Source organism: Camelina sativa, chromosome 5 (assembly GCF_030686135.1).
Source record: "Camelina sativa cultivar CO46 ecotype springtype chromosome 5, ASM3068613v1".
Lineage (NCBI taxonomy): Eukaryota > Viridiplantae > Streptophyta > Magnoliopsida > Brassicales > Brassicaceae > Camelina > Camelina sativa.
The window spans coordinates 21,965,006-21,989,963 of record NC_141884.1 but is presented as its reverse complement, the minus strand read 5'-3'; the positions used below and the strand labels follow the sequence as shown (position 1 = coordinate 21,989,963).

Sequence of the window (24,958 nt, the reverse complement as noted above, 5' to 3'; positions counted from 1 at the left end):
GAGGTAACTATTATTCTGATTTTATAAACATTATACTATATATTGTTTAAAATTCTAAACAGTACATAAGAAACTCAAATTTAAAACCCACCATTGGACTTGCCCTAACACGCTTAGAATTCTATTTACCTTCTGCGCAAAACTCTAACACATTGTTTCTATACATATGTGGGTTGATTAATATGGATCCTTCCATAGGTCCTAGATCTACACTGAATTATCATTATATAAAAAAATATATATATGGTCAGATTATCATCTCTTCAGTTTAATACAATAGACGTTATTCTACATCAAACATATGAGTTATAATTAAGAAAGATAATAAATTTTAGCCAACCAAAATTAACAGAAATATATAGTGTTTACTGATGGTAATAAATAAATTTAAAAAAACTGAAAAATGTTGTTAGAAAACTGAAATTCTACTCGACCAAAATAAAATATAAATAGAGATCTACAAAACTACAAAAATCTATTCTTCTCAGTAGAATTCATAGTAAGCAAAAATAATAATATGGGTATTTCAAAAACATATGTGACTATTTTCTTTGTAGGAATATTGACAATTTCGTTTTTAAATTACGGCATTTTGGCCAATCCAGGTAGTTGTCATTGAAATTATCTTTGATCATTTGAAGAGCAATGGTTGAAATTTTTTTGTCATAAAAACGTATTTTTATATTGCAGTAATCGAGCATACAATCGAGCAAGAGGGAAATTGCATTGGGCCATGTGAGGCATCCTATGGTAATAGAAAATGTAACGATGAATGTACAAGTAAACAATATGCATATGGACAATGTGATTATCAAGTAAAAGGTGAAGACAACCCACAATGTTGTTGCTACACAACAGAGAATAGGAACTCAGACTCCTCTTAGTTATTGGCGATTTGATCTTTATAATTTTTTTTCGAAGTTTTAAAGATGAATTTTGTATTTGTTGTTGATCTTCAACTTTGATAATGAATAAAATAAGACTATTATTATTATTATTATTATTGTTATTCTTATAATACTAGCGTTTTTGTTAATCTAATTATATTTGTCTCAACGTTCATAAGAACGTTATGTTTTTTTTTTTTTTTTGTTGCCATGAAAATTTTGTTACACAACTAAAAATTTAAACAATATCAAAACATGTGTAAGAATGAGTTGAGTTTAATCCTATGCATTTACGATTAGCCAACAAAAAGAAACTATCAGACTATTAATGGTCATCAGACTCATCACATCCCATATGAAAAAAAAACTATCAAAATGAGACAAAAATAAAAAATTATATATTTGGGACAGAGGAGTATATAACATATTAGTCCAAAATGCAATAATTTTCACTATATATTTATTCCCTTCATTAGTTGCTTCCTTTACACAGAAAAAAAAAAAAAAAAAAAAAAAAAAAAATCCTAATGGTGGTGCCGAGAAAGCTTCCATCAAATCTAGAGGAAGAGATACTCATTCGAGTTCTACCTCGAGTTCTACCTCGATCTCTCCTTTGCTTCAGATCTGTAGAAACTGGGTTTCCACGATGAATTTGTTTATGGGGGAAACAAATTCAGTAAAGTAATCTCTCTAGAAAACTGATCTAAGTTATGAAATTAGAAGAAAGGGAATTGATCTCAAAGAATTAGGGTTTTTATTGCTAAGAACAAGAAGAGAACTGAATAATTGTATTCAATAATCGATCCTTTACAATGGAGAAGTCTCTTCCTATTTATACATGTTCATAGATTGCATAATATATTAACTTTCCTTATGAGATAAACTGAAAAAAGGAAAATTGCTTTATCTCTTGAGTCGGCCGCCGGGCGAAGTGGAAGTTATTTCTTCTTTTTCAAGGCAGGGCTTCCCTCGCCCGAACTGAACTCAAATAACCTAATTGGATTCTTAACCGGATTCCCGGTTAAATAGTCAAATTATCTTTCTAGTTTAGTTTGGTATGTCGAGGGTGCTAAATCCCGCACCAACAATTAGTCCCCCCCCCCCCAGTTCTGAATATTGCGAAATTCAATTCGAATATCTTGAACTATGGAAAAGAGAATATCCGATATAAATCATAAAGAATTATTTGATTTTACCCGGATTTCCGCATCATTTCGCCGCGAATTGTCCGGATGACACGTGTCGCTCACGTCACATCTGCTAGGCCGGAAATCGAAGAGTCGCGTAGGCCATAATTACTCTTGTAGGGTTGCCCCCCATTCGACTCTATAAATACGCCCCCCCCTCTCTTCGTCATTTCTCATTTTCTGCCAACAGTGAAAGGTAATCTACTCCGAACTCTCCCCTTTTCATTTATTTATCTTCAACTTTCTTCCGCACTCTCCGAACTCACACTATGGCGGGCACTTCGGATCCTTCTTCTTCGCCGGAAACCGAGAGTGGACAACTTATTCGTCGCACCTCCAGACATATTGCGCGGGCTGGAGAATCCAGTAGATCGGGCTCCAAAATCCCACCACTTCTAACTCGCTGCTCGGCTGGAGCCTCATCTTCACAGACTCCTCTACTAGTTCGTCATGAAGACGAGAGTGCCGAACTGACTCAAGAAATGTTATCCCAGGAAGAAGATCGGTTCGCTCCTTTAGGAATAGCGATCGAAGACATCGATCCTTTGTTAGATCATGAAGGACGAATTGGAGGCGATAAGAGTTTCAGTTCGATCGAGACCGTGAACGAAATGCTGAATTCGTGTGGTCTATTTAACAGCGGCGTCACAATTTTGATTCCTCGAGCCGACCAGCGCCCCTGGAACCCCCCGGAAGGGTATATATGCTTGTACGAGGGTTATTTTATTGAATGTCGCCTCTTATTCCTAATCCCAGCGTTAATATCGCTCTACGCCCAGAGGCGCAGGATAGCGATCTGTCAGTTCGTCCCTGGAGCCATTTGTAACTTTATAGCTGCCATTACCATAGCAGCCAAAGTTGGGGTTAACGTCGGAGTTCAATGCTTTGAGCAGCTATCGAACTTTAAGTCGTCAAAGAGTCCGCATCGCTGGGAAGTGAATATGAGGCCGGCACACAATTTCCTTGCCGGCAAAAGAGTGAGCAAGTTCAAGAAGTGGGCGTCGATCATTACTCGCTCGTTAATCCGTTGGGTTTCCATCGGAGAGTGTGGAATGAAAATCCTGGTAGATTTTATATTGCCAGTACGTTTTAACTGAATTCGACTCCTCTGACCAGTTTTAACTTTTTCGTGTCTTGTTTCCAGATCACCCATTTTGTGCAATGCGTCTAGCTCCAGACTATTATCCCGTCAGGAACGCTCTGCTATCCGGGAACAATCGACGGTGGGAATTCATTACTCGCATCCGTGTCGAAACAGCGATGGGCAAACCCAGGACAACATTCCCAAGATTTGCGAGTTCGCTAGGGCGAACTGCAGAACCAGTCGGGTCACGTGTCGTTGCATCCGACAGTCTTCAGATCGTTCGCCGAGAAACGCAGACTGCTATTGAAGCCGATATCGATCCGTCTCAGGGTCGGACCGACGTCGATCCTATCCAGGACCAGACTGACGTTGTTCCTATTCAGGCCCCTGAAGAAGATGCCAACATAGTCGATGTTGCAGAAAAAGATATCCTTCCCTTGGCTTTAGGGAATGTCGATTCTCCAAACGAGGAACAGGATGTCCCTCAACTTGGAACTGGATCGAAAAGGAAGAAGAGGAAACAAAACAAGCAGAAGCAAATTGGAAATGACCCAGTCACTGAGCCGCAGTCGGTAGTGAACCGCAAACGCTTGGCTGAAGATGCCGGACTGGAATCTGCCGATCGATTCCGCCTAGAAAGGAGGAATGACAAGACAAATCGCTTCGCCTTTCACTACTTTGGCGACTACCCTTTGGTGACCAATCGTGCTGCTTCAGGCGAACTCTTCCGGAACTTGAAAACCTCCAGTCGAATCCTTCCTGAAGCAGACGAATTGGAATTTAAGCAAGCGTTCCTTAACATCGCCGAATCCCACTTAATGGTTCATTTTATTGTTTTTCTTTTAACTTGTTCAGATTTCATGCGGGTGAAACTAACGTATGTTCTTTGGATCCATAGACCGCGGCCAAGATGAATACGCTGACTCAACTGTACGATAGACGAGCAAAAGCCGGCAAGAAGTCTGGATTCGAGCTCGAAAATGAGACGGAGTGCGTAGAACAAATCCGAATTGCCAGCGAAGCCAAAGACGAGAGGATCAAGGAGCTGGAAGCTCTTATCGCCAAAAAGGATGGTTTCATTGCTCAATCCGAGCTGAGGATCGGTGAATTGAATTTTTGAGTGCTTACTCTCGAAGAAGAGAAATCCGAGTTGCAGGGAGCATGTGACGAGTTGAAAATCAAACTTGAGTTTGAAGTTAAAAGACTTCGGCGAGATCGTCTTGAGAAGGTGGAGCGAATTGCGAAGAAGGCACATACTCGATTAGATAAAGTCAAGGCTTATCTAGTCGAGCAAGAGAAAGTCCGTCCCCTGGAAGATCTGTTGAACCAAGCTACCGGAATATAGGAAACAGTGCAATATTTGATTGAAAAGGGGGCCGTCCTTCCCGAGGAACGAATCACGGAAATTGATGAGAAAAAGGACAAAGTCGAGGAAATTGTCAAAGCAATTGACGTCCTCAAATTGGGTGAAAATGACCTCGTCATGTCTCCGGACCAGCTCGGCTATGGACTTCTCCATCCCGGGACCATGGTCCCAGACTCTGTTCGTCATCCGCACGGCTCCAATGCTGAAATCTTTCAGGCCGATCTGACCGGTGTCCCGGATGTTTATTTTTTATTTCATTTTGGTTTTTAGGACTCTTTCGAACATGGGTTTAAATACCTTTGTAAAACATTGCCAACACCTTCTTCCGTCAGGTAACTATCCCGCTTATCTTCGTTCTATCTTTTTGGCGAGAAATCAATCTGTGGCTGCTCTGAATTAATCTGTTATTAATTTCACTTGTGCAGATTGAGGACGTTGGAATCTGAGATCGCCCTTCTTAAGGCAAAAAGGAAAAGAACTACTGACTTGCTCGACGAGTCCGAACAGAATGCCAGGGCACTGGAAACTCATCCCGAAGATTGGGAGAAGACTGGGTTTGCAACTGTTGTGGCCAATGCCAAAGCGACTCAAGGCGAGTGTTCGTGAGATTGCTGCGAATAGCGCACTAGTTCAGAATTAACATGCTTCGTTTGATCTTTTAACAAATAAAACTTCGCCGCATTGTAGCAGGCAAATTTTAAAATCAGAATAAGACTTCGCCGCATAAAAGTAGGGACATTTTACTTGGTCGTTATTTGTGTTATTCTATTTTCCAAAAATGTACCAGAGGCGAGACGTCTCGCGGCTTACATCAGGCAATTTTTGTTAAACGATGGTAGAAAACATCGATCCAAACCTAATAACTAGGCTATTTACGGAATATGTTTGGTCGGAGGGCGAGATACTGGATTCGGCTTATCTCCTTTTCCTTTAGTTCGGATGACGGACTGCAAAGTTACTCTCTGGGTTCGGCTAACCATTCCGTCCGAACTAAAGGTTGGGTGCGGAATAAATACTCTGGGTCTGGCTTATCCCAAAAATTGAAAGATTGTCACTTCAATGAAACATAAGGTGCTTTATTGAATCTTCTTCTTTGATAGCAATGATTTGCTCATGTGTCAATCTGTTAGTTTTTATATAAAGATCGTCCAATTTTTGTTTTTCTTTGGTTATGATTTGTTGATAGATTGTGTTTAACTTAGATACAAAAATAAATTTGAACGTATCCAAAAATAATATGGATTTATAAATAATAAAAAAAATACAAATTTGAATGTAGCTTTTGTTTTTATGTGTTTCCATATGACAGATAAACACATTTCACTGCCCTATATTTTAATGCCCCTTAACATATTTTTCAAAAAATTTAAGAACAGATTTGGTGTATAACATATAGACCGATGATTGGATTTTCTTTTGTATGAAAGGGAGACATGTTGGCCGAGATAAGATAATTGTTGGTAGAAGGGAGATAGTTTGATATATGAGCTCATTGAAATTTGATATTACCAATTTTTTTTCATTCTACTATTTTATTCAAACTCAGTACACGATATATGATTTAATGTAATTGACTATTCTAAAATTTATATGTCGTATATGTCCGTAAATATTCCCCCGCGCTGTAGCGCGGGTGAAATCCTAGTGTTAATACATAACAACAAACACACATCAAGCCAAAATGTTAGCATCACCTCTCCCCATTTCTCCTCTGAAGTCCCTCAGGCCTTATCGAACCAACTGGCTTATAGATGTCAAGATTTTGCATCTCTGGAGGCAATACCACACCAAAGTTGGAGAAACAATCGAAATGTTTTTAGTAGATTCGACGGTTAGTTATCATTTCTTATATTCTTATATTATATTCTTATAGTTTATATATGTAATTATACTACTTCTAATATTTTTATATAAATATTTTGTAGGGTGATCAGATAGCAGCTACAATGAAAAAGGATCAGATAATGAACTTTCAGCGAAAACTCCAACAAGGAAATTGGAACCTAATTTCAACTTTTAATTTATCTCCTACTTATGGTTCAGTCAAGCTATCTGAATTGAAATAGAAGATTGTCTTTACATCCAGGACAAGTGTTAACCCTTCTGATAACATATCTGATGATATGTTTCTTTCATTTGCATCTTATGATGCTGTGCTCGCTGGAAAGCAAGCTGAAAATGTTTTATTTGGTACGTTTATTATATTACATTTAATAATAATATATCCTATTTTTGTTAGTATATTGTATTTTTTACGTTTATTATATTACATTTAATAATAATATATCCTATTTTGGTTTTTCTAATCTATCCAATTTGATTTCTCTCAGATTTCTTTGGTCAAGTTGTCGATTGTGGTGAAATCAAAGAAATAACTACAACAAACAAACCAACTACCAAAATCGACTTCCACTTGAGAAATTCTGAGTATGTTTTAAACTAAATATTTTTCAATGCTTGGTCACCTGACAAATATAGCAAATAATCTTCTACTCATTTTTTAATATTACTACTCTCACAGGGATACACGTGTTTTGTGTACTCTTTGGGGTACCTGCTCTCACATAATTAGTAAAGCTTGCCACGAGTCTACCGATGGTATTGTTTTCTGCTTACTAAGGTTTGGTAAAGTTAATCAGTACAACGGTAAGTATTTTCTCATTATACTACATATTAACTTTCTAAAATGTTTTATTAAATTAGTTTGAATGACAATTAATATAGATGCTTGGAGTGTTCAAAATCACTGGGATTGTTCTCAAGTTATAATCAATTCAGAAATTACTGAAGCTGAAGATCTAAGAAAACTGTGAGTTTATATATTTGTAGACGATCATATATACTATTATTTTTATAAACACATATAATAACGTGATAACTTGAATATTAGGCTTTCCAATGATGGCTTGCAACTGACGATCATGGATTCATTGCAAAAGAAAGTGTTTTGGGCAAAACCTAAAAAGGAAGAATTAGAAGAATACCCTATTAAAACTATCGAAGAAGTCCTTCATGCATTTGAGGTATTTTTCGCTAAAAAATATCTATTATCCATTGTATTATTATAAATTTATGTAATAATACATAGAAATTAAACTTTATAGGTTGGGATGTGTCGCACTACCTGTAAAGTAATTGAAGTCGATAGAGACTACTCTTGGGCCTACATTGCGTGTACGAAATGCAACAAAAAGACCATCGTCGAGCAAGGCATTAAGTTGGAAGATGAAAATCATTAACCAGCACCAAAGTTCTATTGTGAGGTTTGCTGTCAGTATGTAAAAAACGTCTCAACCAAGTAAGTTACTTATACGTATTTGCTATAACGATAATAAAGAAGTTCGTTATATACTTCTATGATAATCAAAACCTTAAAATTTTAAAAAATTATTTTTAGGTTCTGGATTTATCTTAAAATCAAAGACAAAACTGGAGAAGCAAAATGTATGGTGTTTGATAGCTTCGCTGCTGATATGGTTGGAATGCAATCCTCATAACTCCTTAACAATAGATACGATTTGGTAACTATTCATCTTTTCCGTATTATATTTCCGTATCATATTATTCATCTTTTCCGTATTATATTTCCTTATAATAACAAATTCGATAAATTTGACTTGGTTAAACCATTGCATAATAAACAATAGCTGGAGGATCCTGAAGCTATTCCTCTTGAGGTTTTATCATTAGAAGGGAAAAAATTCGAGCATCTCCTTTCTATCGAGTTGAAAAATATTAGAGGGAGCTCCACCATTTACAACGTCGCTGCTTTGTGCTCCAAAGGATTGAATTCTGATTTTGAGATTCTCCCTTCAGACACTTATATAGATCCGTCTTCAATGTTGTCTGGTGGTCAGGTATTACCGTTTTTATTGTTTATATAATTTGTCTGCAGAAGATTTATATAAGGTTTCAAATTGGATGTTAATGTTTACTATAATTATAGGGTTGTTTAATGATTACTGATGGAAGTGAACCATCAGATGTGGATGCTTCAACATCTTCCACTTCATCATCAAAAAGAGGTTCATCAAACATGGTCGAAGGAGATGACCAATCATCTACCTCAGAAAAACATTGCTCCGGACAAAAAGTGGAAGATGCTACTGCTGCTGGTGTTTCTAAGGAACTTAAAAATTTGTTCAGTTAATTTTCTTTTGAGTTTTACTATCTATCCACTTTGAGACTTTTGAATTTCTACATTGGTTTTGGTTATTGTTTTCATTTTCATGAGTTTTTTGTGAGACTATTGGTGTTATTGTTTTTTAATATTCAGCTTCGTTTCAATTTAATTTCTTATTCCTTTGTTTCCTTATCTATCCACTTTGAGACTTTTTATATTTCTACATTGGTTTTGCGATTAGGTTTTCATGTTTTTATAACATGGTTGTTATAAAACCTTAACTTCTGATACTTTATTTATGATTAGGTTATTGACTAAAGCTGAAACAACTGTATTATACTATATCTTTTATTCTATATTTGAATACACATTTTTGCATGTGAAACAATTGTAAGATGAGAACTCTATTTGAATAACACATATACGAACACAGCAACATATAAATTTGTACTCAATTGTCATGTCAAAACCTTTCTCATGTATTCACAAACAGTATAATACAGTAAAAATAGTGGATCAGTAGAAACTGTATCACATAAAAAATGCCTTCATAATTTGATTCTTTTTGTTACGTGACATTTCACACATCTCAAATCTATTAATTTGTTTTTTCCTGCTTTATAACTTTAATAAAATTGATTCGCCAAGTCAATCAATATTCAGAATGATATCCTAATATATCTTATTTTTTTAAAAGTAGAACCAAACCTTATCAATATAGTTGTTTTTCAGTTGGTTTATTTGTCCTTATCTGTAACTAGACTATTATTTTTAAAACGAAACTAACACTTCCAATAATATAATTCTGTATATTATCAAGTAATATAATTAGAGCATCTGTAATTGACGTACAACTATATCTTAGGGAATCTGCTATAACTTAAAAATATCACGAATATAGGTCATAATTATTACAAATAATATTTTAGGAGATAAATACAAAGTGTAAGATCTATCGTACCGTCACTACTAAATTCAAATATTATCTTCCTATACAATGTATATATATCAATCAAATAAATATACTATTTCTACCGAATTAGTTGAATCATCTTAATCGTATCAACCAACTATTAATACAAAAGCTTAACTTTCCATATGTTTTCAAAAATGGCGATATGTACAATGAATTTATGTAGATCCTCTGAATATAAACACTTTGATTTTACTATTTTTAACACAAAAACATGCAGATTTGACAACTCATTGACTTTATAAATAAATGAAAAAATCCAAAAAAAAAAAATTATCTATAAAAACAAACCATATGTGAAGTCACTTTTTCATTAACCTAAACCACTTCTTATTTCACCACAATATCTTCTCTTCACCAATATGGCTAATTTTAGCCAATTAACCACCATATATCCCTGCAATGATCTCAATTGGAACGTTTGTGTGAAGATCCTAAGGATATGGCGTAAAACAGATGATGGGGATGACTCTCTCGAGTTGGTTGTATGTGATGTCTTCGTAAGTTTTGTGTATTTTTATCACTGATTTAGAGATAATTAACAATATATATATATATATATATATATGACTTTGTTTTTTTCTTATCAATTTCCAGGGGACCAAAATAGTAGTAACTATACCGAATGGTTTTATTGAAATTTTCAAGTTTGACATCCAAGAAGATGCATGGAAAGTTTTTTCTGCTTTTGACGTCATAAACTGCAACAGACCTATTCGTATTACTCAAGGTTACTATCGGATCGTGTTTATGGAAGATACCATTGTGGAAGACACTGAACCACGTTCTAACAATCAGTTCATTGATTATGTGTCTTTTGATACACTATATGATAGTTATCATGCCATAACTAATCGCTGCTTAGGTATTTTTTTGAATCTAATTTTTTAATTTGTTTATCTTACTATAATATTAGTTTTATGATATTTAATATAAACATTCATATTTTTTATAGATATCATGGGACGTGTAATCAATGTCCAACCATTGATCTATGTCGATGATCCAAGAGCTGTTCAATATGAGGAAAGGGCCTGACTTTTGCGTTTCTCCCTTCAAAACCAAAAGTAATACGGACAAGAAGAAATAATTTTCCCATGCAACTCGGAACCAAACCAACTATGAAAACCATTTTTTAAATTATCTTTTTCCATATTTACTAGATACAACTAATTCTAACTTTTTTTTTTGTAGTCATGAAGTCATTCACTGTACTGCTTATGATGAACATGCCGACTACTTTCAACGTTATTGGAGTCCTTCTTATACGACTCCTATCATAGGCGTTCTACGTTTCTGGAAGGCTAAGTTTACTCATGGAGGTACAAGCTAATGAGTTTTATTATATTGAACGACTCAATATGTAATCATTAATTTTAAAAAATTTTATTCTTCACAATAGGTCAAGACATCAAACTTTTGAGTGTTCCTGGAGTGTCTACTATTTGCTTTGATCCTCCATATACTGAAGTAACTGATTTCAGAAACAGGTAACCTTTAATATAATAATAATTTGTTGTTTACATACATACTTTCATCTCTCATTTATTGATTATTACAATATATCATTTTGATGATATATTATTATGATATTTTTCAGGATCTCCTTCAACCTCGACAGTGATGATGACTTTATCTATTAAGGCATAGCTTCTAGGGAGTAAATGATGAAGTGGTCGACTTTCAAGTTGCTCTGTAGTTTGGCTTTATTCTCTCTGTCAAATAAGAGACATTTTGTCTCATCATGCTTTTCTTATGTAATAAATTACCATCTTTCCATGTCATGTTATTTTAAAAACTCGAGTGTTTTAAGTTTTAATCTTATGATTTTATTATGGTCAAATTTTATATATATACTATAATAATATTTTCTATTATTTGCTTATTAGATAAAATAATATGCTCATAGAAAACAATGACATTTCTTATGAAGTTGTTTATACACATATACATAATAGATGTCATTTTAATAGAATATATAGAGTACTTTTCTTAACAACACCAAAACATTGACTTCTATAATGTCGTCGATGCATTGTAGACATATAATTTTGGTTTAATTTTAAGCCTAAACTATAATCAGTTTTTTTTTTTTTTTTGCTAAGGGATGGATGCTAAAACTTCAAAATAACTTTAACCCAAAACAAAATAGTAGTCAATTTTTTAATAAATTTAGGATACTTATATAACAAAGTGAACCAATGCATCACGATGGTGTCTTCGCCACAAGACTGGCCGGCGTTCTCCACTTATCTCGAGGACATCACGATGGACAGGGAGGAATTTTCTTCTTTTTCCTTATCTTTTATTCCTAGGACTGTAAATGTAAAAGCGGATCTCTTGGCACGCTGTGCGCGCACATCTCCGCATAATGTTTTGTATGTAAACAATTTCCCTCCGCATTGGCTCATCTGAGCTAATCTTTTGTTGACAGAAAAAAAAGTGAACCAATGCATGGAGCTTGACCAGTCTAAAAAATAAAAATGACAGCCTTTCAAAGTCTTTGCTTTGATTCTTTAAAAATTGGACATTCCAATAAAAAAAAATGACAACACTTTAAGATACTACTCCCATCAAACATAAATTTCATATAAGTAAATGTACACAAAAGATATTTTAGAAGTAATTTTAAAAGAAGGAGAATTCGGTTTCTTAACGTTTTTCAACCTTTATCAACTACTTCATTATAAATACAGAATGAGGTTAGCTATATAGATCATTTCTACTCTTATAATGTCTCATCTTTCATCTTCTTCCTTCTTTAAAACACAAAATTTTCCATTAAAAAAATATGGTAGCATACATAGAAGAATTGGACCCGACATCTAATCGGATTAGTGTTGCTGTCAAGTTACTCCGTTGCTGGACACCTCATCGCATATTTGGACAACCTAACTTTAAGTGTTTGATTGTGGTTGATGAGAAGGTATTTTAATAGATCTGTGTATTTTCGATAAAAAAAATTTTAATATCTTTTTGTTATGCATGTTTTCAATATACTTTTTTGTCAAATATTTCTCTAATGTGAAAAATTTTTACAACAGGGAAAACGAATTGAAGCTAAAATCCCATTTCGTGATTACTTTGATCATTTCGTAGATGTGTTGGAAGAAGGAGAATGGTTTCTTCTTTATAAGTTCGAAGTTATGGAAAATCAGCAAACTTTCAGGAACTGTAACAATCCTTTCCTCATATTGATAACAAATCAAACTCGAATCACCCCAATACCTCCCAGATGTCCAAGCAACATTCTTCATCTAACAGATGCAATAACGCTTGAGAATGCTACAGAGAATGAGAAGAACTGTTGCATTGGTAAATATCTTATTCTTAAAATTAATTATAAGAATAATAATTTTAATATTAGGATTTTACTCATTATATTTAGTTATGATTTTAATTTTTTTTCTTTTTATAATTTATGGTAGATTTTTGCGGGATGGTGGTACGAGTCGCACCACGTCTTAAAGTTAAATTTCTAGATCGTGAAGCTGGTTACAATGGGCAAAAAGAAGTTCTTCCCTTACAGTGAAGGACATCAAGTAAGTAAATTAAACTAAATAAAGATTTACAAACATGATGAGATCATTGCTATTTAGACAATATTATTAAGAGTCATATGTATTGAAGATAATCATTTTTTTGTGTGAAGTGGAGAAGAGATTAAATGTCTTGCGGTAGGTGATACATGTTTGGAATTTGGTTATAAATGGGAACAAATTACTTCCTGTCCTTCATATAGTAGCAAAGACGTCATGTGTCTGCTTATGTTTTGGAGAAGCGCTTTCTTTGACGGTATAAACAAATCTTAGTTTCAGTTTTAATATAACGCATATAAGGTAAAATTAAATGTATTAATCTTTAGAATTTAATTCTTCAGGTAACGTATGCTTAATGTCTCAATTTAGATGTTCTCATCTTATACTTGGAAACGAAGTCAGACCATTCACGACAGATCCTGCTCTGTAAGTTCATAATATTCATATATTTTTTTCAGTATCTCTTTACAATAGATATTTTTTAACATATTTTCCCATTTTTCTGCAGTCTCGCTTTTCATGATACATCAGATGATGAAGATTATCACGGAGAAGAAGAATCAAGTGATTCTAATTAATCAGTGTAACAGCCACATTGTTTGTTACAAAATTTTATCAAATCCTTTAGTTTCCTTTTATTTAGTATAAGTTGTTGTAATTGTGAATCGTTAGTTCCGCCTTATTATCGTTTTTCAACCCTAATATAATTTCTTTATTTGAATTACAATTTAATATATGTTTATATATTTAAACTTACATTTAAAAGAAAACGGGTAAGTCTTAACATATAAATTGTCATATATATATATGAACCTTAAAAGATTTCGTAAATATTCTCCAGTAGTTATGGCTAAACATATATTTAGTTATGACTAAATATTTCGTAAAGAGTTCATTCGCTTAACATATACTGTCACATAATTTTGTGATTAATTAATAGACAGATTAATCACAAAATTCCTCATTAAGCGTTCTCTCATTAGTCCTACGAAGATATCTCTCAAAAAACAATTGATCAGTGTTTTTCTTTTGCTTAGTTGTTTACAATGAAGAAGAGGAAAAATGATGAATCAAATCGTATTCAAGTAAAAGAAGGCGACCCAAAAAATCGTAAAGTGTCTACGGAAAATCAACCACAAAGTCCAGTTACAGTTTCATAGAAGCCTCAAACTGTAGTCAATATTAATTCTGTTTTTGGTAGAGTTCTAAATGATATTACAAATCGGTCATCTTCTCAAGTACTTTCTTCTCCAAGTATAAGTAACACACTTTCTGGTATTGTTCATCTCAATTTCATATTTACATTTTTATTTATTCAATATATAAACTATATTAACTTCACAAACTAAATCCAAGCATATTTTTATTTTGTGATTTTGGTGTAGATTATAGGACACCATCTTCTGGCTTTTCAAATGAAGGCATATGCAACAAAGAGAGTCGCAGTAATATTTTTAATGGTAATTGAAAAAAATCTTAAATTCAATTTTTAAATTTAAATTATTACTCATCTTCTTATTTATATGATCATTACGTTTTGAATACACGTGCCAATTAAATTTTTCCTTCAGGAAGTAAGCCTAATTTGGAAAAATGGATTTCGAAACAAACTTGCAACACAAGGATTTACTCATCTACCACTCCCATAGTTGACTGTATAGCAAAAATGGGACGAAGATCATCAACTCCATCAGGTCTATTAATCTAACATATTTGTATAATTATTTTTATTTTATATTATATAGAAAACTAATTATTTCAAACCTTATACCTTATAGACAAACTAGTGCCAAATAACTATCAGAGTAATCATGCAAAGAATTACCGGTACAATCCCACACTTTTGGATGTTACTAATATACCCGAAAGGAATAACAGACACTGAGTTGAGGAAGAGATCAGTCCAGATAGCACTATAACTAGAGGTTATTCGTAATATGTGTAACCCTTTATTTTAACTATTACAAAGTTTTTTCAATTTTATTAACTCTCCATTTATACACAGATCGAGTGTCCACTCAAGAATCAAAAAACAACATATTTAGAAGAAAGGTTTCAAGCATTTCAAAAATGACAAATTTAGACGAAGATGAAGACAATGAATATGAGCAGGTTGACTCAGATAGCGGTATAATTTCTTCATCCAATAATAAAAGTCTATATTATCTATTGTTAGACATTTATTTACAAAAATAAAATAATCAATCCATGTTTTGTAGATATTGAAGAAGAATATGATGATTAGGTGTTTTATTGTAGTAGTCAAGGAGAAGATGATTCATCATCATCTGAATATGCTGATGATGATGAAGATGTTGTTGATCAAATTACACCACAACTTTCAGCTGCTAATGATGCTAAACGACGTTATGATATGCTTACGATGTTTGAGGCAAGTTTTAAAAAAGTTTTTGGAACCACAACTAACACTACAAAGAAGACTGTTAATTTATGGACAGGTATTCTTTTATTGGTTTTATTTTAAGTATATTTATAAACAAGAAAAATTTGAAAATTGTGGATGATACATTTAATATTTGCAGGATATGCAGATGATGGTGATCCTGAATATAGTTGTCCTCATTGTGGTGCAATTTTTTGGTATGGAGAGAGGTTGCGGAGGACAGTAAGAACTAATAATCCAGTCTATATTGGATGTTGTAAGCAAGGACAATTGTTCTACCTATGCTAAAAGAGTCTCCAGAAATGTTATGGAATCTACTAACAAATGAAGATGATTTGTCATGTCACTTCCAGGAGAATAGTAGACCTTATAACATGGTTTTCTCTTTTACATCTTTGGGTGGTAAGGTAGATCGTTATGTTAAAAAAGGACGTGGCCCATCCATGTTTGCTTTGCAAGGTGAAAACTATCACTTGATGGGTTCTTTAAAACGAAAGGCTGGTGATTATGCAAAGTTTCAACAACTTTATATTGTTGACACTCAAAATGAAGTCCAAAATAGAGTGAATGTTATGAGGTAATAAAACCATTGTTTTTTTTTTCTTAAATGGACAATTGTATATCTTATAATTTACTGGTCCAAAAGTTGCTAATGAGATTTTTTTTTTTAAAATGCAGCAAAGAAGGACGTGAACTCAAAGTCGATGGGAAGAAAAAATTCAGGCCAGATCTTGTGGAAAGCTTAATCAAATTGTTGGACGAAGTTAATCCTCATGTAAGAGCTTTTAGAATGGCTAGAGATAGGTTTGATATGGAGACAGAAGAATCAAACTTCCATATGAGGATTATCTCAAGTCGCAAAACTGATGGTAGGGAATACAACATCCCTACGACCTCTGAAGTTGCTGCACTGATTCCAGGAGATATTGATGCGAATATGGATAAAAGAGATATCGTCCTCCAAAAAAGAAGTGGAAAATTACTAAGAATTCATGAATGCCATGTCGCATATCTAGCCTTACAGTATCCTTTGTTGTTTCCAAGAGGAGAGGATGGCTACAGACTTGGTATTAAGAAGACAAAGATAACAAGAGGAAGGATATCAAAGAAGCAGTCAAAGAAAAAGAATTCAAATAAAAAAAGTCAGAAGGATGTAAGTATGAGGCAGTGGTTTGCTTATAGGCTTCAAGAAAGGAAAATTGAGAAGCACACCCTTCTAAGATCAAAGCGTTTACTACAATAGATTATTGTTGACGCCTATACCATGATCGAAACAAATAGGCTAAGGTATTTTTAAAAAAAACCAAAAGAATCTTCGAAAGACATACAAGGAAGATTTGAGGAAAGCAGCAGAAGTTGGAGACGACAATTTAAACAATCATGGAGACTCTTTCACGCTACCTGCTTCTTTTACTGGAGGACTAAGGTATATGAGGCAGAGCTACCTTGATGCAATGACTACATGTAAGAAGTTTGGGTTTCCAGACCTCTTTATTACTTTCACATGCAATCTTAAGTGGCCTAAAATTGTAAGATTTGTGAATGAGAGGAAGCTAAAGGCTGAAGATAGACCAGACACCATTTGCAAAATATTCAAGATCAAGCTTGAGAATCTAATGGATGACATCACAAGAAAACATATTTTTGGAAAAACAGTTTCAGGTTTAAATTCTTTAACCTTTTTCATTTTTAATTAAACATTTACACTTTCTTTTAAATCATTACATATTAATATATAACATTACATATTATTGTTGTGCAGCTATGTACACTGTAGAGTTTCAAAAAAGGGGGTCTTCCGCATGCTCATATTATAGTGTGGATGGATCCGAAATGCAAGTTTCCTACTGCAGACGAAATTGAAAAGTCGATTTGTGCTGAAATTCCAGACAAGGAAACAGATCCAGAACTCTACAATATAATATCAGAATGTATGATTCATGGTCCATGTGGTGCTGCTTACCCCTCATCTCCTTGCATGGAAGAAGGTAGCTGTTCAAAATTTTACCCAAAACCGAATGTTAAAAGCACCAGCATTGACAAGGAAGGTTACCCGGTTTAGAAGAAGAAATGATGAGCGTTTTATGGAGAAGAATGGTTTCAAATGTGATAACAGATATGTTGTCCCTTACAATCGGTTTTTGTTGCTTAAATATCATGCTCATATAAATGTGGAGTGGTGCAACCAAACAGGTTCAGTGAAGTACTTATTTAAGTATGTTCACAAAGGTAATGATCGAGTTGGTGTCATTGTTGAATCTCATAAAAAAAAAGGAACTGAAGAAGGTCAGAAGAATCTTCAAAATGAGAATACGCCAGCATCCAAAGACGAAATACAAGATTACTTCGATGGCAGGTAAAAAAATTTAGTACATTCCTTCAATTTGTGTTTATATAATTCATTGTAAATCAGCTTCTTTAAATCTTTTGAAGATATGTATCTGCGTGTGAGGCTATGTGGAGGATTTTAGCTTACCCAATACATTATAGGCAAACCGCTGTTGTCCCACTCACTTTTCATGAGGAAGGCAAACATCCTATTTATTTTCGGGAAGGTGAGTCTGCACAGGATGTCATGGATTGTGACTCTCTTGATGAATCTCAGTTTCTTGCTTTATTTGAACTTAATAAATGTGATGAAGAAGCTAGGAAGTTATTATATGAAGAAATACCAATCAAGTTTATATGGGATGGGAAGGAGAAAGTTTTTTACAGAAGGAAAACAAGAGCATTTGCTATAGGGAGAATTAACTACGTTCCTCCGACGATAGACGATGCATATCATTTGAGGATTCTTCTCAATTCAGTCAGAGGTCCTACCAGTTTTGATCACATTAAAACTGTGAATGGTGTCATACACAAATCGTATCGTGAAGCATGTTATGCTCTTGGTCTGTTAGATGATGACAAAGAATATATTGAAGGTATCAAAGAAGCACACTTCATGTGTTCTGCAAAGTACGTTCGTAAAATGTTTGTGAGGATGCTTATCTCCGCCGTGCTAAGTGCTCCTCATATTGTGTGGGAAGAAACTTGGACTATGTTATCTGATGACATATTAAGGCGTAAAAGAGAAGAACTAAAACGACCAGGTTCATTACATTTACTATCTTTTTAAGATACATTTTTTAAAAAAAATTATTAAAGATGTAGTATATAAATTAACAAATCTACATTTTACAGAGCTTACATTGAGTGATGAAGAAAGGAAAATATTCTGTCTACAAGAGATAAACAAACAGTTGAAAAGAAATAGTTCTTCACTTGAGTTTTTTAATACTCTGCCCCAGCTACAGAATGATAATATTCCAGTCTTAAACCAGTTAATAGCTGATGAGCGTAGATTCATCAATCAAGCTGATTTAAAAAAGAATCATTTGGAGTGGTTAAATATGCTTGTTGAAGAGCAGAAGAAGATATATGATGAGATCATAGACTCTGTTTTCAAAGATAAAGGTGGAGTATTTTTCTTATATGGTTTTGGTGGAACTGGTAAACATTCCTTTGGAAAGTTTTATCTGCAGCTGTAAGGATCAGGGGAGAAATCGTTTTAAATACTGCTTCTAGCTGTATAGCCTCTCTTTTATTAGAAGGTGGCAGAACAGCTCATTCAAGGTTTGGCATTCCTCTCGAAGTGAATGATACATCTATGTGCAGAATGTCAAGGTCTTCTGATCTAGGTGAATTAGTCCAAGAAGCCAAGTTAATAATTTGGGACGAAGCTCCAATGATGAGTAAGTACTGCTTTGAGACTTTAGATAGAAGTTTGAAAGATATAATGTGTGATCCAGAAGATAAACCTTTTGGGGGAAAAGTCATTATTTTTGGTGGTGATTTCCGTCAGATACTTCCTGTTATTGTCGGTGCTGGTCGAGAACAAATTGTTAACTCATCGCTTAACTAGGTTGCTGCAAAAGATAACTCCAAATGAAGCCAGGGAGATTGAAGAGTTCTCGAAATGGATTCTTGATGTTGGAGAAGGAAGACTTAATGAGCCAAATGATGGAGTAGTTGATATTGACATCCCAGAAGAATTGCTTATCACAGAAGTAAACTCTCCAATTGAATCGATCGTTAATGCAGTGTATGGTAATTTGTTACATACTCCCAAGGATTCCAGCTATTTTTAAAGCAGAGCTATTTTGTGTCCTACAAATGATGATGTCAACACTATAAACGACCACATGATATCCATTTTAGAAGGTTAGTAAGAGTTTAATCAACAAATTCTATATATACTATATACTGTATGACGCTTCTTGATTTTGTCTATTCAATTATTCATAGTTTTGTTTCTATTGTTGATTTTGTTACAGGTGAGGAAAGGGTTTACTTAATTTCAGATAGTATTGATCCTGCAGATAAAAGGAATAAACACAATCCTGCATATAGTCCTGATTTCCTAAACTCAGTTAGGATTTCAGAAGTGCCAAACCATGCTCTTCGTTTGAAAATCGGTTGTCAAGTCATGTTGTTACGCAATATTGATGCTCATGGAGGTCTAATGAATGGAACAAGACTACAGATTACACAAATGGCTGATCATGTTATACAAGCAAGAATCATCACAGGTACGAGAGTCGGTAAAATTGTTCTTTTACCAAGGATGGTATTAATACCATCAGATACCCGTTTGCCTTTCAAAATGAGACGTAGACAATTTCCGATTAACGTTGCTTTTGCAATGACTATCAACAAAAGTCAAGGTCAGTCTTTCTCAAATGTTGGTTTATACTTGACCAGACCTGTTTTCTCTCATGGCCAGCTATATGTAGCCATGTCCCGTGTAAGCAGTAAATCAGGATTGAAAATCCTCATTACTGACCCAAAAGGAAAACCTGAAAAGAAAACAAGGAATGTCGTCTTCAAAGAGGTTTTCCAAAACATTTGATCCACAAAAATGCATAACTTCGTAAGACTCTGTTTTTACTTTGTTTCCATTTTTTTCAATTAAATTGATTTGTTCTTCCATTTAATTATTTGATCATATATTTTTCTTTTTTGGTTTTGCAGGGTTTCCTATTTAATTTCACCTTATAATAAATTTCTAAATCCTTATTTTTTATGTACTCCACAAATTACTTTTTATCATGCTTATAGACATATTTAGTTTCGTTTATTTAATGTGAATCACACGTACGTTTTATCTTTGAAATCCTACTACTATATTTTATTAATTATTTAACCATGTATAAATTATATATAATTTCAGAGAAGTTCAGTAAAATAGGCACATTCGTTATATTCCTTATAAATTTGGTTTAATCTAATTTTCCAAGCTTAAAAATTTACAATTTAAAAAAAATATTTACACATTTATAATAACATAATATTAAGACTACATATACTACAGCTACTACAGGAGAATGAAGAAAGTTGTTTGTTAGATACCTTGGAGGGGAGGATAGAGGTCAGAGTTAATTATATAAGAACGGAAAGGGGTCTATGTCAATCTTAGGGTCTGAATTTGTGACTGCGGTCAGGGCCGCCAAATCCGTCAGCGGTTTAGACCGTCCCAAAAACAGGCCGGCCAGCAGACCGCTGTGGACCAAGTCTATTTGTACATAAAAATGGTCCGCAGTTGGAAGGCAGCGGTTTTATTTATATTATCTTTAAACCGCACCACTGCGGTCTGTATTTAATGAATTGTATTAGTAATTTCAAGTCATAATAAACATTTTGGCCCGTGCTGTAGCACGGGTTACTACCTAGTAAAAAATTAAGAGGCAACTCTTATTTAGTACACTTAAGAGGTAACTATTATTCTTATTTTATAAACATTATACTATATATTGTTTAAAATTCTAAACAGTACATAAGAAACTCAAATTTAAAACCCACCATTGGACTTGCCCTAACACGCTTAGAATTCTATTTACCTTCTGCGCAAAACTCTAACACATTGTTTCTATACATATGTGGGTTGATTAATATGGATCCTTCCATAGGTCCTAGATCTACACTGAATTATCATTATATAAAAAAATATATATATGGTCAGATTATCATCTCTTCAGTTTAATACAATAGACGTTATTCTACATCAAACATATGAGTTATAATTAAGAAAGATAATAAATTTTAGCCAACCAAAATTAACAGAAATATATAGTGTTTACTGATGGTAATAAATAAATTTAAAAAAACTGAAAAATGTTGTTAGAAAACTGAAATTCTACTCGACCAAAATAAAATATAAATAGAGATCTACAAAACTACAAAAATCTATTCTTCTCAGTAGAATTCATAGTAAGCAAAAATAATAATATGGGTATTTCAAAAACATATGTGACTATTTTCTTTGTAGGAATATTGACAATTTCGTTTTTAAATTACGGCATTTTGGCCAATCCAGGTAGTTGTCATTGAAATTATCTTTGATCATTTGAAGAGCAATGGTTGAAATTTTTTTGTCATAAAAACGTATTTTTATATTGCAGTAATCGAGCATACAATCGAGCAAGAGGGAAATTGCATTGGGCCATGTGAGGCATCCTATGGTAATAGAAAATGTAACGATGAATGTACAAGTAAACAATATGCATATGGACAATGTGATTATCAAGTAAAAGGTGAAGACAACCCACAATGTTGTTGCTACACAACAGAGAATAGGAACTCAGACTCCTCTTAGTTATTGGCGATTTGATCTTTATAATTTTTTTTCGAAGTTTTAAAGATGAATTTTGTATTTGTTGTTGATCTTCAACTTTGATAATGAATAAAATAAGACTATTATTATTATTATTATTATTGTTATTCTTATAATACTAGCGTTTTTGTTAATCTAATTATATTTGTCTCAACGTTCATAAGAACGTTATGTTTTTTTTTTTTTTTGTTGCCATGAAAATTTTGTTACACAACTAAAAATTTAAACAATATCAAAACATGTGTAAGAATGAGTTGAGTTTAATCCTATGCATTTACGATTAGCCAACAAAAAGAAACCATAACTACTTTGTTATTTTTTTAAAGATATCTAAAATATTATAACCAATAAAAAGATAATATGAGACTATTAATGGTCATCAGACTCATCACATCCCATATGAAAAAAAAAACTATCAAAATGAGACAAAAATAAAAAAATTATATATTTGGGACAGAGGAGTATATAACATATTAGTCCAAAATGCAATAATTTTCACTATATATTTATTCCCTTCATTAGTTGCTTCCTTTACACAGAAAAAAAAAAAAAAAAAAAAAAAAAAAAAAAAAAAAAAAAAAAAAAAAATCCTAATGGTGCTGCCGAGAAAGCTTCCATCAAATCTAGAGGAAGAGATACTCATTCGAGTTCTACCTCGAGTTCTACCTCGATCTCTCCTTTGCTTCAGATCTGTAGAAACTGGGTTTCCACGATGAATTTGTTTATGGGGGAAACAAATTCAGTAAAGTAATCTCTCTAGAAAACTGATCTAAGTTATGAAATTAGAAGAAAGGGAATTGATCTTAAAGAATTAGGGTTTTTATTGCTAAGAACAAGAAGAGAACTGAATAATTGTATTCAATAATCGATCCTTTACAATGGAGAAGTCTCTTCCTATTTATACATGTTCATAGATTGCATAATATATTAACTTTCCTTATGAGATAAACTGAAAAAAGGAAAATTGCTTTATCTCTTGAGTCGGCCGCCGGGCGAAGTGGAAGTTATTTCTTCTTTTTCAAGGCAGGGCTTCCCTCGCCCGAACTGAACTCAAATAACCTAATTGGGTTCTTAACCGGATTCCCGGTTAAATAGTCAAATTATCTTTCTAGTTTAGTTTGGTATGTCGAGGGTGCTAAATCCCGCACCAACAATTAGTCCCCCCCCCCCAGTTCTGAATATTGCGAAATTCAATTCGAATATCTTGAACTATGGAAAAGAGAATATCTGATATAAATCATAAAGAATTATTTGATTTTACCCGGATTTCCGCATCATTTCGCCGCGAATTGTCCGGATGACACGTGTCGCTCACGTCACATCTGCTAGGCCGGAAATCGAAGAGTCGCGTAGGCCATAATTACTCTTGTAGGGTTGTCCCCCATTCGACTCTATAAATACGCCCCCCCTCTCTTCGTCATTTCTCATTTTCTGCCAACAGTGAAAGGTAATCTACTCCGAACTCTCCCCTTTTCATTTATTTATCTTCAACTTTCTTCCGCACTCTCCGAACTCACACTATGGCGGGCACTTCGGATCCTTCTTCTTCGCCGGAAACCGAGAGTGGACAACTTATTCGTCGCACCTCCAGACATATTGCGCGGGCTGGAGAATCCAGTAGATCGGGCTCCAAAATCCCACCACTTCTAACTCGCTGCTCGGCTGGAGACTCATCTTCACAGACTCCTCTACTAGTTCGTCATGAAGACGAGAGTGTCGAACTGACTCAAGAAATGTTATCCCAGGAAGAAGATCGGTTCGCTCCTTTAGGAATAGCGATCAAAGACATCGATCCTTTGTTAGATCATGAAGGACAAATTGGAGGCGATAAGAGTTTGAGTTCGATCGAGACCGTGAACGAAATGCTGAATTCGTGTGGTCTGTTTAACAGCGGCATCACAATTTTGATTCCTCGAGCCGACCAGCGCCCCTGGAACCCCCCGGAAGGGTATATATGATTGTACGAGGGTTATTTTATCGAATGTCGCCTCTTATTCCTAATCCCAGCGTTAATATCACTCTACGCCCAGAGGCGCAGGATAGCGATATGTCAGTTCGTCCCTGGAGCCATTTGTAACTTTATAGCTGCCATTACCATAGCAGCCAAAGTTGGGGTTAACGTCGGAGTTCAATGCTTTGAGCAGCTATCGAACTTTAAGTCGTCAAAGAGTCCGCATCGCTGGGAAGTGAATATGAGGCCGGCACACAATTTCCTTGCCGGCAAAAGAGTGTGCAAGTTCAAGAAGTGGGCGTCGATCATTACTCGCTCGTTAATCCGTTGGGTTTCCATCGGAGAGTGTGGAATGAAAATCCTGGTAGATTTTATATTGCCAGTACGTTTTAACTGAATTCGACTCCTCTGACCAGTTTTAACTTTTTCGTGTCTTGTTTCCAGATCACCCATTTTGTGCAATGCGTCTAGCTCCAGACTATTATCCCGTCAGGAACGCTCTGCTATCCGGGAACAATCGACGGTGGGAATTCATTACTCGCATCCGTGTCGAAACAGCGATGGGCAAACCCAGGACAACATTCCCAAGATTTGCGAGTTCGCTAGGGCGAACTGCAGAACCAGTCGGGTCACGTGTCGTTGCATCCGACAGTCTTCAGATCGTTCGCCGAGAAACGCAGACTGCTATTGAAGCCGATATCGATCCGTCTCAGGGTCGGACCGACGTCGATCCTATCCAGGACCAGACTGACGTTGTTCCTATTCAGGCCCCTGAAGAAGATGCCAACATAG

At 34.4% G+C, this 24,958-nt stretch overlaps 2 long non-coding RNA genes and 1 pseudogene across 2 annotated transcripts; all 3 read left to right on the top strand.

Annotated features, from left to right (window-relative positions):
• The first annotated feature begins 477 nt into the window (after nt 1–477).
• LOC147944165 (uncharacterized) lies at nt 478–994 on the top strand. The gene is made up of 2 exons (XR_015556702.1): nt 478–605; nt 691–994. It is a non-coding gene; the product is annotated as an uncharacterized LOC147944165 (long non-coding RNA).
• An 11,417-nt stretch (nt 995–12,411) lies between these two features.
• On the top strand, nt 12,412–20,454 carry LOC147944164 (uncharacterized; annotated as a pseudogene).
• Nucleotides 20,455–21,790: 1,336 nt separating this feature from the next.
• On the top strand, nt 21,791–22,307 carry LOC147944163 (uncharacterized). The gene is made up of 2 exons (XR_015556703.1): nt 21,791–21,918; nt 22,004–22,307. It is a non-coding gene; the product is annotated as an uncharacterized LOC147944163 (long non-coding RNA).
• The last annotated feature ends 2,651 nt before the right edge of the window (nt 22,308–24,958 follow it).